General features: G+C 36.9%; 1 protein-coding gene and 1 pseudogene across 1 annotated transcript in view; both read right to left on the minus strand.

Moving 5' to 3' along the window:
- Positions 1-10,938, minus strand: part of ASZ1 (ankyrin repeat, SAM and basic leucine zipper domain containing 1) — a 112,055-nt gene that overhangs the window by 25,229 nt on the left and 75,888 nt on the right. The gene's annotated exons all lie outside the window — the stretch shown is intronic.
- LOC109389335 (proliferating cell nuclear antigen pseudogene) overlaps positions 6,545-10,938 on the minus strand; it is a 7,521-nt pseudogene continuing 3,127 nt past the window's right edge.

Raw genomic sequence — 10,938 nt, forward strand, 5'->3', positions numbered from 1 at the left:
AAGAAAGGACATTCTTCAACCTGATAAGGGCATCTATGAAAAATTTACAGCTAACATCATACTTAATGGTGAAAGAGTGAATGCTTTCCCCCTAAGATCAGGAACGCAACAAATATGTCTGCTCTCATCATTTCTGTTCATCATTGTACTGGAATTTCTAGCCAGTGCAATAAAAACAAACAAAAAAGGCATCTAGATTGAAAAAGAAGTAAAATTGTCTTTATTCACAGACAGCATGATCTGTCTGTAGGAAGCCCAATGGAATGTACAAAAAAAGTACAAGAACTAATAAATAATTTAGGGTTTAAGGTTGCAGGACATAAGATCAACATAAAAATAAGAGCTGTATTTCTACATACCAGAAATAAATAACCTGAGATGGGAATTAATAAAATACCATTTATAATAGCAAAAATGTGAAAACAGGGAAATTTATTGCCATTTATTAAAACCACAGCCAGTAGTAGCATATATAGCCATACACAGTGACATATTTGTATGTATCTGATTTATACTCATTATCTCATTAATGATTTGGATTCAGAAGTCTCTAGCCTAAAGACAGGTCTTCAGATGTTGATTACAAGAAGAGATAGAGTGGTTAAAAATAAGAATTCTGGAATCAGGAAACCCGATTTAAAATTTTAGATCTACTACTTTGTAGCTGTGACACTAGCAAATTAGTTTATGCTTCAGTTTCTCCACCTAAAATGTGGGGATAATAATTGTATATACTGCAAGAAGTTGTTATGAGGATTAAATAATTTGATACATCTTAAGTGCCTAACATACACGTAAGTGTTTGTTATCTTTCATTCATTCAAAACATGTTTATGAGGCCCTTACACATGCCACATAATAGTCTAAGAGCTGGAGGTACAGCAATATACAAAACCAAATCACTGCCCACTGGAGTTCACATCCAGGAGAGCTGCTGCTACCGCTGCTGCTACTGATTCAACTACAGAACAGAGATAGACCGAAGATGGTTGGACATGAACATCTTTTGCATAAACTGGAAGTTTCATGAGTTCTGTTGTAATGCTAGCATGTATCAATGAGGTTTATTAAGATGTGACAAGTTAAAAGAATACCAAAATCCTGTATTTTCATGTCATAAAATATTTTCAGCTTAAAATATTTTTTGAATATATTATTCAGTAATACTGGCACAATCTCTCACTTCACTATGTATTTCTAATAACTCAGAATAATATTTTTTTCCATCCTAAGTAGTATACCATCCCAATGAATTTGAATCAGAGTGATCTAAACAAGCTTACCAAAATTCAGCAAGTCTGTCCTATATAATTATATATTTCTAGATTACTTTAACCTTGTCATTTTTCCAGAGTAACAAGTATTTTATTTTTAACTAAATAAAATCTTTTAGAGTGACCTTTCCAGATTTTAACATGCCTACTGCTGTTGGAAAATAATTACAATTAAGTAAGTACCGTATGATAACCTATGCAGTATTTAGTTGTTCTTTTCTATCTAAAGGCTGGTATTGTCCAGGGTATTTCTTATTGAATACATACAACATTATTTACAATTATTATTTCAACTTCCCAAACTCATGGTAAGCCATAATTGCACAGAATTCTAAAAAATCAAAAGGGCGGAACCATTTATTTATAATTTATGAATGTCTAGTTCAGATTAGTTCAACCCACATAAATCTAAACACCAATTTAGAACACAAAATCATCAAAATTTTGTAACCCTAGCATCAAACGTCTATTCATTTGAAGAAGCCAAAACATTGTTCTGTGCCGGGTAGTTACCTCAGTCATTGCTCCTGACAACCAGCTGAAGCAGATCCCTTCACTTCAGAGATGAGAAAACAGGTTCAGAAATAAGTAATTTTTACTGAAGGATTACTGTTGGTATGTGATTGAAGTAAGATTTGTCTGAGCATCTATCCTCCAAAAGAATCTCCTATGAAGTATTCCTTTTTGTAATCTATCCTGATATAGAGAAATCTAAAGTTCTCTTTCTCTAAATTTTTATGCATTTGATCATGAACTATATGATGAACTTCATTAACTCACTCCATAACATGGCAAAATTGGGAACCTAAATGAAGTGAGCTAGCTGAAGTGTAATCTCAAGAGTATCCAAAGAAGGTGACATGAAAGCATGTGTGTGTCCCATTTGATTGAACTTCATTACTGAAAATTATAAACGAAATTTTGAATTTGTACTGAAATTTTGCTGAAAATTGAGGTTCTTCTAAATATAAAAGTCTCTTAGAATCTCAGAAACCAGAAGAGATACAGTTTTCCATGTGTAAATTCACATGGACATAAATGGCTTCTTACAGATGCTTATCTCCTCCTGGCCATGAAAACGACTAGACTTGTATAGTTGCTCACTAAGAAGCTTCAGAACACTACTGAAAAGTGTTACAAAAATGTTGTACTGGTTTCTGACTCCTAAGAAAAGTTGAATTTACTGAAGAGAACAGCAAACTCTTTGTAACAGGATTGAGATTACCTAGAAGGTATATTAACTTCTAAATAGTTATTGAAGTTGCTGATACCACCAATAATGTTGTAGGACAGTTTTGAGAGGGGAGAGAACAATGCTTCCAGTGGTTTTACACCTAGAGCTGCTTGTAATCTTTTTTCCTGCCTGTTATGGATTAATGAAATCTACATGAACTCTTCGGTTTTACAAACTTCTCAACTTATGACAATCTTATGAACTCTTCAGAAAGTTGTAGAATTTTATAATAACTGGTCAACTCCAGTGACTTGGTAACTATTTGTGCTAGTGATAACTTGACTTCCAGTATTAATTTCCATCTTATTTGTTTCCTGAGATTTAATGTAAAGAATTTTGTTCTGCCTGCTTCTTCTAGCACACAACTGCTTTGGCAAAGGTCAACAGTTACTTGGACTCCTTTTATTTTCCCGGCACTGAAAGATATGTATTTCAGAGGCTTTTGTCCTCAATACCCGTCCCTTTTCACAATTTAAACACCATGCTAGAATGATCTTGCCTACTCTTCTGACTTTATTGTCAACATACTGATGACCACTGAATCTGTATCTCTAGCCCAGACTTTGCTCCTGGGCTCCAGATCTTATCAGTCATTACCACCTGGGTACCCCAACAAAACTCAAATAAATGCATATACAAATCTGAAAGCACCGTCTCTGTTCCCTTAAATAACTATCTATCCCAGAGGTTTTCTTTTGTTGTTGTTGTCTTGATACCTACGTGGTATAAATATTTGCTAAATGAATGACATAATTTTTATCATTTTATTTTCAGCCAGTGTGCATTATTTTATTTTAGGAGTGACTTCATGGGATTTTGGTTTTAGCCAATATGAGAGTTACTAAATTTTAATCAGTGAATTTTATATTACTTTTCTTTTTTATTAATATGGTTAGGGTTCTTTCTTTTTTAAAAAAATCATTTTGTAAAAATTTTTATTAAATTGTGGCTAACATACAATATTATATTAGGTTCAGGGGTACACCATAGTTATTCAACATTTATATACCTAAATAAGTGATCACCATGATAAGTTCAGCAACCATCTGACACCATACTATACTATCACAATATTATTGACTATACTCCCCAAAGCAATCATCTGACACCATACTATGCTATCACAATGGGTTATTTCTGACATTATATTTTTGAGCTTTTTATTTACCATACTTCCATGATAAATACATGCTTCCATGTCTCTTTTTCAGCTTTGTCAGACTAATCAAGTTCTTTGGTTCTATCCAACCCCTACCCCTACCCCCCCGCCCCCATCCCTATATCTGAAGGTTTATAACATGCTTATTTGATGTTATTAATAGTATTTACTTTTAAAGTTGTATCACCCTCTTCCCAACATCCTTAACCTTGCCATTGAACAAAGACAAAAGTTAGTAACTATGGTCTCATCTGAAGAGTTTACTTTTATTTTGCTTCATTCTTTCCTCAGCCACCCAAATTCCAAAACTGTTATCATGGAAATTTAGTATAATTATCATCTTATCATAAACATTTTTTGTTTTTGTTTTTTTTACAGCCAGTCGTTATTTTGAATTACCCATGTTTAGCGTTTGTTCAACACTATTTCTTGCATCCCTTTACTTCTTCTGGATTTATTTTTTCTTTTTGTAGCAAACATTTTAGATGTTCTTTTTAAGAGTCAGGAGAACAGTGGTTCTTGATTAGCAACACTTTTGAATGAAGTATATGGGGGCATCATAGTTTACCAAAATTACTGGAGGGAGCTACCGGCACTTAACGGGTGAGGGCCAAGGTTGTTGAAATTGTGCAACACACAGCACAGGCCCACTCAGAACATCAGCAGGGGTCCTGCTGAAGATGATAACTTCAAGTTCTCATATATACTAAAATGTCTGTTTTTTGCCTTCATTCTTCAATGATAGAATGACTAAATATAGAATTACATGTTCAAAGTTTATCTTTTGTCTTTTTCCATATATAGTTGTTACTAAGAAGTCTAATATCAGATGGTCATTTTTTGACAGGAATTATCTTGATAAATTATCTTTGGTATAGATAACTTTTAAGATTGTCCCCTTTAGTCTTGATATTCTGAAGTTCACTGTGATGTATCTATATATTTTAGTTTTAATTAAAATATGCGTTATCTATCTATCTATTTGTGCATGTGTATAAATCTTGTTTTGGACTTAGTGGATATTTCAATCCTAAGGTTTTGTGTGTTCATTTTGGGAACATTCTTGTCCATTATCGTTTCAAATCTAGTGTATCTTCCATTTTCTCTTTCTGGAACTCTTTCATTTTTAAAAAAATGTTTTTTATTTTTCAATTACAGTTGAAATTCAAGATTATATTAGTCAGGTATATAGGATATGGTTAGCCATTTATATAACTCACAAAGTGATCTCCCTGATAAGTCTTGCATGAACCTGACACCATATATATTACGCTATTAACTATATTCCCTATGCTTAATTTACATCCCTATAACTATTTTGTCACTGCCAATTTTTACTTCTTAATCCTTTCACCTTTTTCACCCAGCCCCGCAAACCCCCTCCTATCTGACAACAGTTTGTTCTCTGTATCTATGGGTTTATTTCTGTTTTGTTTGTTTATTAGAGTCCATATATAAGTGAAATCATATGGTGTCTTTCTCTGTCTGACTTATTTCACTTAGCATAAGTGACCTTCTAGGTCCGCCCATGTTGTCGTAAATGATAAGATTTCATTCTTTTTTATGATTAATAGTCCATTGTACATATGTACTATGTCTTCTTTATATGTTCATCTTTTAATTGGAGCATTTAATCCATTTACATTTAAGGTAATTATTGGTAGGTATGTAGCTATTACAACCTTATTATTCATATTTTTTACCTTTTCTTCTTCTTAAAGAATTCCCTTTCACATTTCTTGTAATACTGGTTTGGTGGTGATGTACTCCTTTAGCATTTTCTTGTCTGGGAAGCTCTTTATCTGTCTTTCAATTCTAAATGATAGCTTTGCTGGGTAATCTCGGTTGTAGGTCCTTGCTTTTTATCGCTTTGAATATTTCTTATTAATCCCTTCTGGCTTGAAAAGTTTCTGTTGAGAAAGCAGTCTTATGAGTGCTCCCTTGTAGGTAACTAACTGTTTTTCTCTTACTGCTTTTAAGATTCTCTCTTTAATTCATTGCCATTCTAATGATAATGTGTCTTCCTGTGGGCCTGTTTAGGTTCACCTTGTTTGAGACTCTCTGTGCTTCCTGGGCTTGAATATCCATTTCCTTTGCCAGGTTAGGGAAGTTTTCGGTCATTTCTTCAAATAGATTCTCAATCCCTTGCTCTCTCTCTTCTACTTCTGGTACCCCTGTGATGTGACTTTATTACATTTGATGTTGTCTCAGAGGTTCCTTAAACAATCCTAATTTTTTAAAAATTCTTTTTTCTTTTTGCTCTTCTGATTGGGTGTTTTCTGCTACCTTATCTTTCAAATTGCAGATTCAATCCTCTGCTACATCTAATCTGCTGTTGATTCCAGCTAATGTATTCTTATTTTCTGACTGGTTCTTTTTATGTTTTCTGTCTCCATTTTTATGTTTCCTATCTTTTTTGTTGAAAGTTCTAAGATCATCTATTCACCCTCTAAGTTCATTGAGCATCCTTACACTCAATGAAGTATAAGGATGTTTTTGTTGTTTGGTTTTTAAAATGTCAGATTTATCAAGGTATAATTTACATGGAACAAAATACAATTTGATGAGTTTTGACACAAGTATAGTCTTGGAACCATCATCAGTCCTGAAAAGATATTTTCATCACCCCAAAAAGTGCCATCAGGCCTCTTTGCTGCCAATTTCCTCCCCCCAGGAACAGAAAAGGTAAAAAACAGTTTTCCCAGTGGATACAATGAATTCTAAAGTCCAATAACTAGAACTCAGTCCAGGTCCTATAATAAAGAAATCAGTCATTTAATCCACCAAACAAAATACACCAGGAAAAGGGACTGTAATAAAGCATGCCAGTTTGTCACCTTGTAGCACAATTACTGGGAACGTTTCAACACTTTTGTTTCACAACTGCTCGGCCTTTGCACTTTGTTGGTTGAATCCAATATCCATGGAATTTAAGCCATCTTCAACCTTTAAGGGAGTAACTCCCAAATAAGGCTATTTATACTGGAGAAATTATTTTTGCACAAACATACTCCTTGGGGCCCTATCACAGATCTACTGAAACTTCCAAGATTCTTTTAAAGGTCCCCTAGGCTAAAGAAACACAGCCCTATAACAATGCTAGTCTTATAAAGCCCACACAACTCTGAGCACATTAAACTTCTGAAAAAGCGTTAGTTTTTGCTAACAAAAGTGACAAAGTAATTAAATATATAGAATTTGTTTTACTTTCCTATGTTCATTTCTTGGGCTCGTTAGAATAATACCAAATTAAGTTTGGCAAATGAATCCCCCCAAATTTCTTGTCACATATGTATTTGGGGTACTTTTTATAGTTACATCTAATGTATTTATATCTGGCTGCTCCAGACTACAATAATAAACCCACTTACAAAACGTAGCATTAGCTGTGAATTCCCTAGGATATCTGCAACAGTCATGGTCCAAGTGAAGGCACTATCCTGTGATGTCTGAAATTCAAATAACTTTTATTTAAATTGAAAACAACTCCTAAAACTGAATTGTCAAAACCCTTTGTTATAAAAATCTAAGGAGTATTTCTAGATAAAGCAGAAGTAGTTCTAGGTTAACAAGACCAGATTTGACTTGGAACTTTTATCTTTTAAACAAATTGTAGAGAATGGACAAAAAATAGGTTGTTTATAGAAAACATTAACTACATATGTACTGGTGACAGAAGAGACTTAAGGATATGCTGGAATCTCAGAAGCAAATCTCAGAGATTAGTTTTATTTTCTTGGCTTTTAAGAATACCCAAAATCCTTCTTCATCCTCGATCTTGGGAGCCAGATAGTACTTTAAATGTCCCATATCAGCAACTTTATTATCTGCAAAAAAGGGTACATCTGCAGACATACTGAGTGTTACCGTAAGAGAAAATGGAGTCGTTTTTGTAAAGAAGTTCAGATATCTCAGGGCAAAAGTTAGCTGAACTGGCTCATTCATCTCTATGCTAACAGCTTCCTCATCTTCATGTACATTATTCTTAGTAACAACTTAGTATTTCCATTTCTAAGTTCCCCAGTTACAGAAAACTTCATTCCGTCTTTTGCACAGGAAATTACAACAGCATCTCCAATATGATTGAGATCTCGGCATATACATGTGAATTCACCAGAAGGTATCTTCTTGTTCTGGAATCCCAGGTTGTTTAACATTTAAATCCATTAACTTCGTTTCAGCCTAAAACCTTTTCTTGAATGGGAGCTTCAAGTACTAGTACCAAGGTGTCCACGTTATCTTCGGCCCTTAGTGTAATGATATCTTTGTTGCCAGCACATGTTAGTATTTTGGACATGTTGGTGAGGTTCATACCCATGGCCAGGTTGTGGTCACAGCGGTACGTGTTGAAGCCCTCAGAGCACAGGGTGAGCTGCACTCAGGAGACAAGGGATGAGTCTATGCTCTGCAGGTTCACGCTGCTCCAGCTGATGTCCCAGCAGGTGCGCCTTGAATGTGGTTGCGGTGTCGCAACAACATGGCTACAGGGAAGGAGGGAGGTATAGCTGGCTTAGGCTTCACAGGATGAGAGTAAGCAGGTGAACACAGTAGTGAGAGACTGAGACTGAGGAAGATCACCTATAACCAGTGTTTTGAATCTGCATCTGGTAAGATTGCTTATCTCCATTTTGTTTAGTTCATTTTCTGGAGTTTTGTTCTGTTCTCTCATTTGGGACATGTTTCTTTGTCTCCTCATTTTGACTGTCTCCCTATGTTTGTTCCTATGTTTTAGGTAGGGCTGCTACATTTCCTAGAGTGGATTTATGTAGTAGGTTCCTGTGGACCCAGTGGCACAGAGTCCCTGCTCACCTAAGTCAGATGCTCCAGGAGTGTCCTTTGTGTGGGCTGTATGTGCTCTTCTGCTATAGTTGAGCTTTGATGGCTGTTGGCACATCAGTTGATGTGACTGACCTTCAGGCTGGCTGGCCGTGAGGATTAGCCGAGACTACAGTGGAGGAGCTGTTGTACAGGGACGGACCCTATGGAGGATTCACTTGGCAGGGCTCTGGTACCTGCCAAGTCTGCCCTGTGGATTTATCATTTGTGGCGCTTACTAGGTGTGTCAATTGTGCTATTTGGATGGTGCTCTGAAGCCGGCCACTGGGTATGTTGATTCTGGGATCTCTTGGGAGAGGCTCCGCTGCAGGTCAAGGTCAGCCCCTGCCTGTGTCTGGCCCGGGACCACCTAGTAGGGGCTACAAAGTGATCTGCAGTTGGTAGCTTCCTGCACTGGGCTTGGAGGTGTCTGGGAGTGGTTATGCTGTGAACAGAGGCTGGCTGCCACTCGTGCTTGGCTTGGGGCCATTTATTAAGAGGTACAGACCAGACCGAGGCCAGACACTGCTTGCTTGGCGTTTATGGACCTTTGACAGATTTTAGGAAAGTCTGCAGCATGGGCCCAGGCCTGCAGCTTGTGTGGATTAGCACCTGAAAGGGGTTAGGGTCAGCGGCATGAACTGGGTGCGTCTGGGTTTCAGAGAGTCACCAGGGTGGGGCAAGAGCTGTGTTAGCCAGGTTAATGGAGACTCAGATTTAGTGCCTGCCTGTGCCTGCAGCTTGTATGTAGGGAGATGGGGGAGGGCCTCAACAAGGGAACAGTGGCGTCTGTGGGCACTTTAGTTCTGGAGAGAGCTGCCCTGCCAGCCCTTGTCCTGATGCCAGACAATTCAGTTCCTCTCAGTATGTCCCTGGTGCTTTTCAAATGCTATGCCTTCTCTGGAGCTCAGGGCAAGTGTTTGTGAGCGAGTGAGTCTGTGCTTGGGCCCTTTAAGAGGATGCCTGGGTTTACAGCAGCCCTCCATCTCACCTGGACTGACTCCCATCTGAGTTTCACAGCCAGCTGTTGGGACTCCTCTTCCTGGCACCGGTGCTCTGGGCTGGGGAGCTCAGGGTGGGGCTCACTCCTCAGTGGGGACCTCCTCAGCTGAGATATCCCTCCCAATTCTTAACCACTACATGTGGGTGTAGGACCAGTCCGTTTTGCATCTCTGCCTCTCCTACTAGTCTTCACGTGGTTTCTTCTTCATATCCTTAGTTACACAAAATCTGTTCAGCTAGTCTTTAGACGGTTCTCAGTGATGGCTGTTCTATAACATAGTTGTGATTTTGATGTGGTAGTAGCACGGCATTTACCTATGCCGCCATCTTGACCAGAAGTCCCAGTATCCTCTTCTAAGCTCATGCTTTTGGGGGCAGAATTCCTTATAGAACTCTTCTTAGATGTTAGAAGTTCTGGTACAGTTTTCCATGTCTCTTACTTTTTCCTTTGTAACCCTTTTGTTGTATCTGGAGATTTCTTCACATCTACCTTTCGATCCACTAATCTGCTCTTCAGCTATAAGTCCATCTGCTATTCTTCACACATACGTAGTTTTAACATTCCACAATAGTTTATTTTTAAAAAATAATTCACTGTACTTGTTTCATAATTCCTGTTTGTTACTTTGTACAGGCAAATCCCTCTTTTATTGCTCAGAGGAATAAAGTCCTTTTTAGATTCTTCGGTTTTTCCCACTTTCTCTAATCTAACTTACTCTTTTGTTGAATTTGTTATTCTGCTTTTACGATGCTTACATTTTCCAGATTTTGGTGATTTGTGGTTATGTGCCCATCTTCCAGTCAGTGAAGGCCCTCCAGGCATGGAAGACTCAAGCCAGCAACTGTAGCCTGGCCTATCAGTAATGCAGTTCTTAGAAATTGCCAGACAGCAATTCTTTATTAAGGGAGTTACTTCTTTTACATTCCAGAGATAATTCTCTTTCTGTTTCAAATAGAACTTTTTAAAAACTTTACGGATGTCTAAAATTTGCTGTGGAAAGGCAAGACATGTTCAGTTTAACATCTTTAAGTCATAAACGTATTTTTTAGAATATTCCTGGTCTTCTTTTGGGCATGTTTTTCTCTCAGAGTTTTTAGAATCATTTCATCAAGTTAAAACAATCCCCTTGGTACTCAGAATGTTTAATTTCACAAACTAATTTAGATTTTAAAAAACCACCAAAAACAAATGTCTTTTTTTAATGCTGAGTCATCCTAGCCAAGAACTTAACATGTCTACTTATTTAATCTCCTCTTAACTCAGTGTAGTTTTACACTTCTCTTCATTTGGGTCCTTCACATTTTTTGTACACTTGTCTTTAGATGTTTATGTGCTTTGCTCTTTGAGACTGGGATCTATTATCTCATTGTATTCTCAAGCTGGTTACTATTTGTAAATTGGAAACTAACTAAATTTTATATATTAGTATCTTTAAAAATCTACCTCACTTTTT

This window comes from Hipposideros armiger, unplaced genomic scaffold, assembly GCF_001890085.2.
Source record: "Hipposideros armiger isolate ML-2016 unplaced genomic scaffold, ASM189008v1 scaffold_230, whole genome shotgun sequence".
Taxonomy (NCBI): domain Eukaryota; kingdom Metazoa; phylum Chordata; class Mammalia; order Chiroptera; family Hipposideridae; genus Hipposideros; species Hipposideros armiger.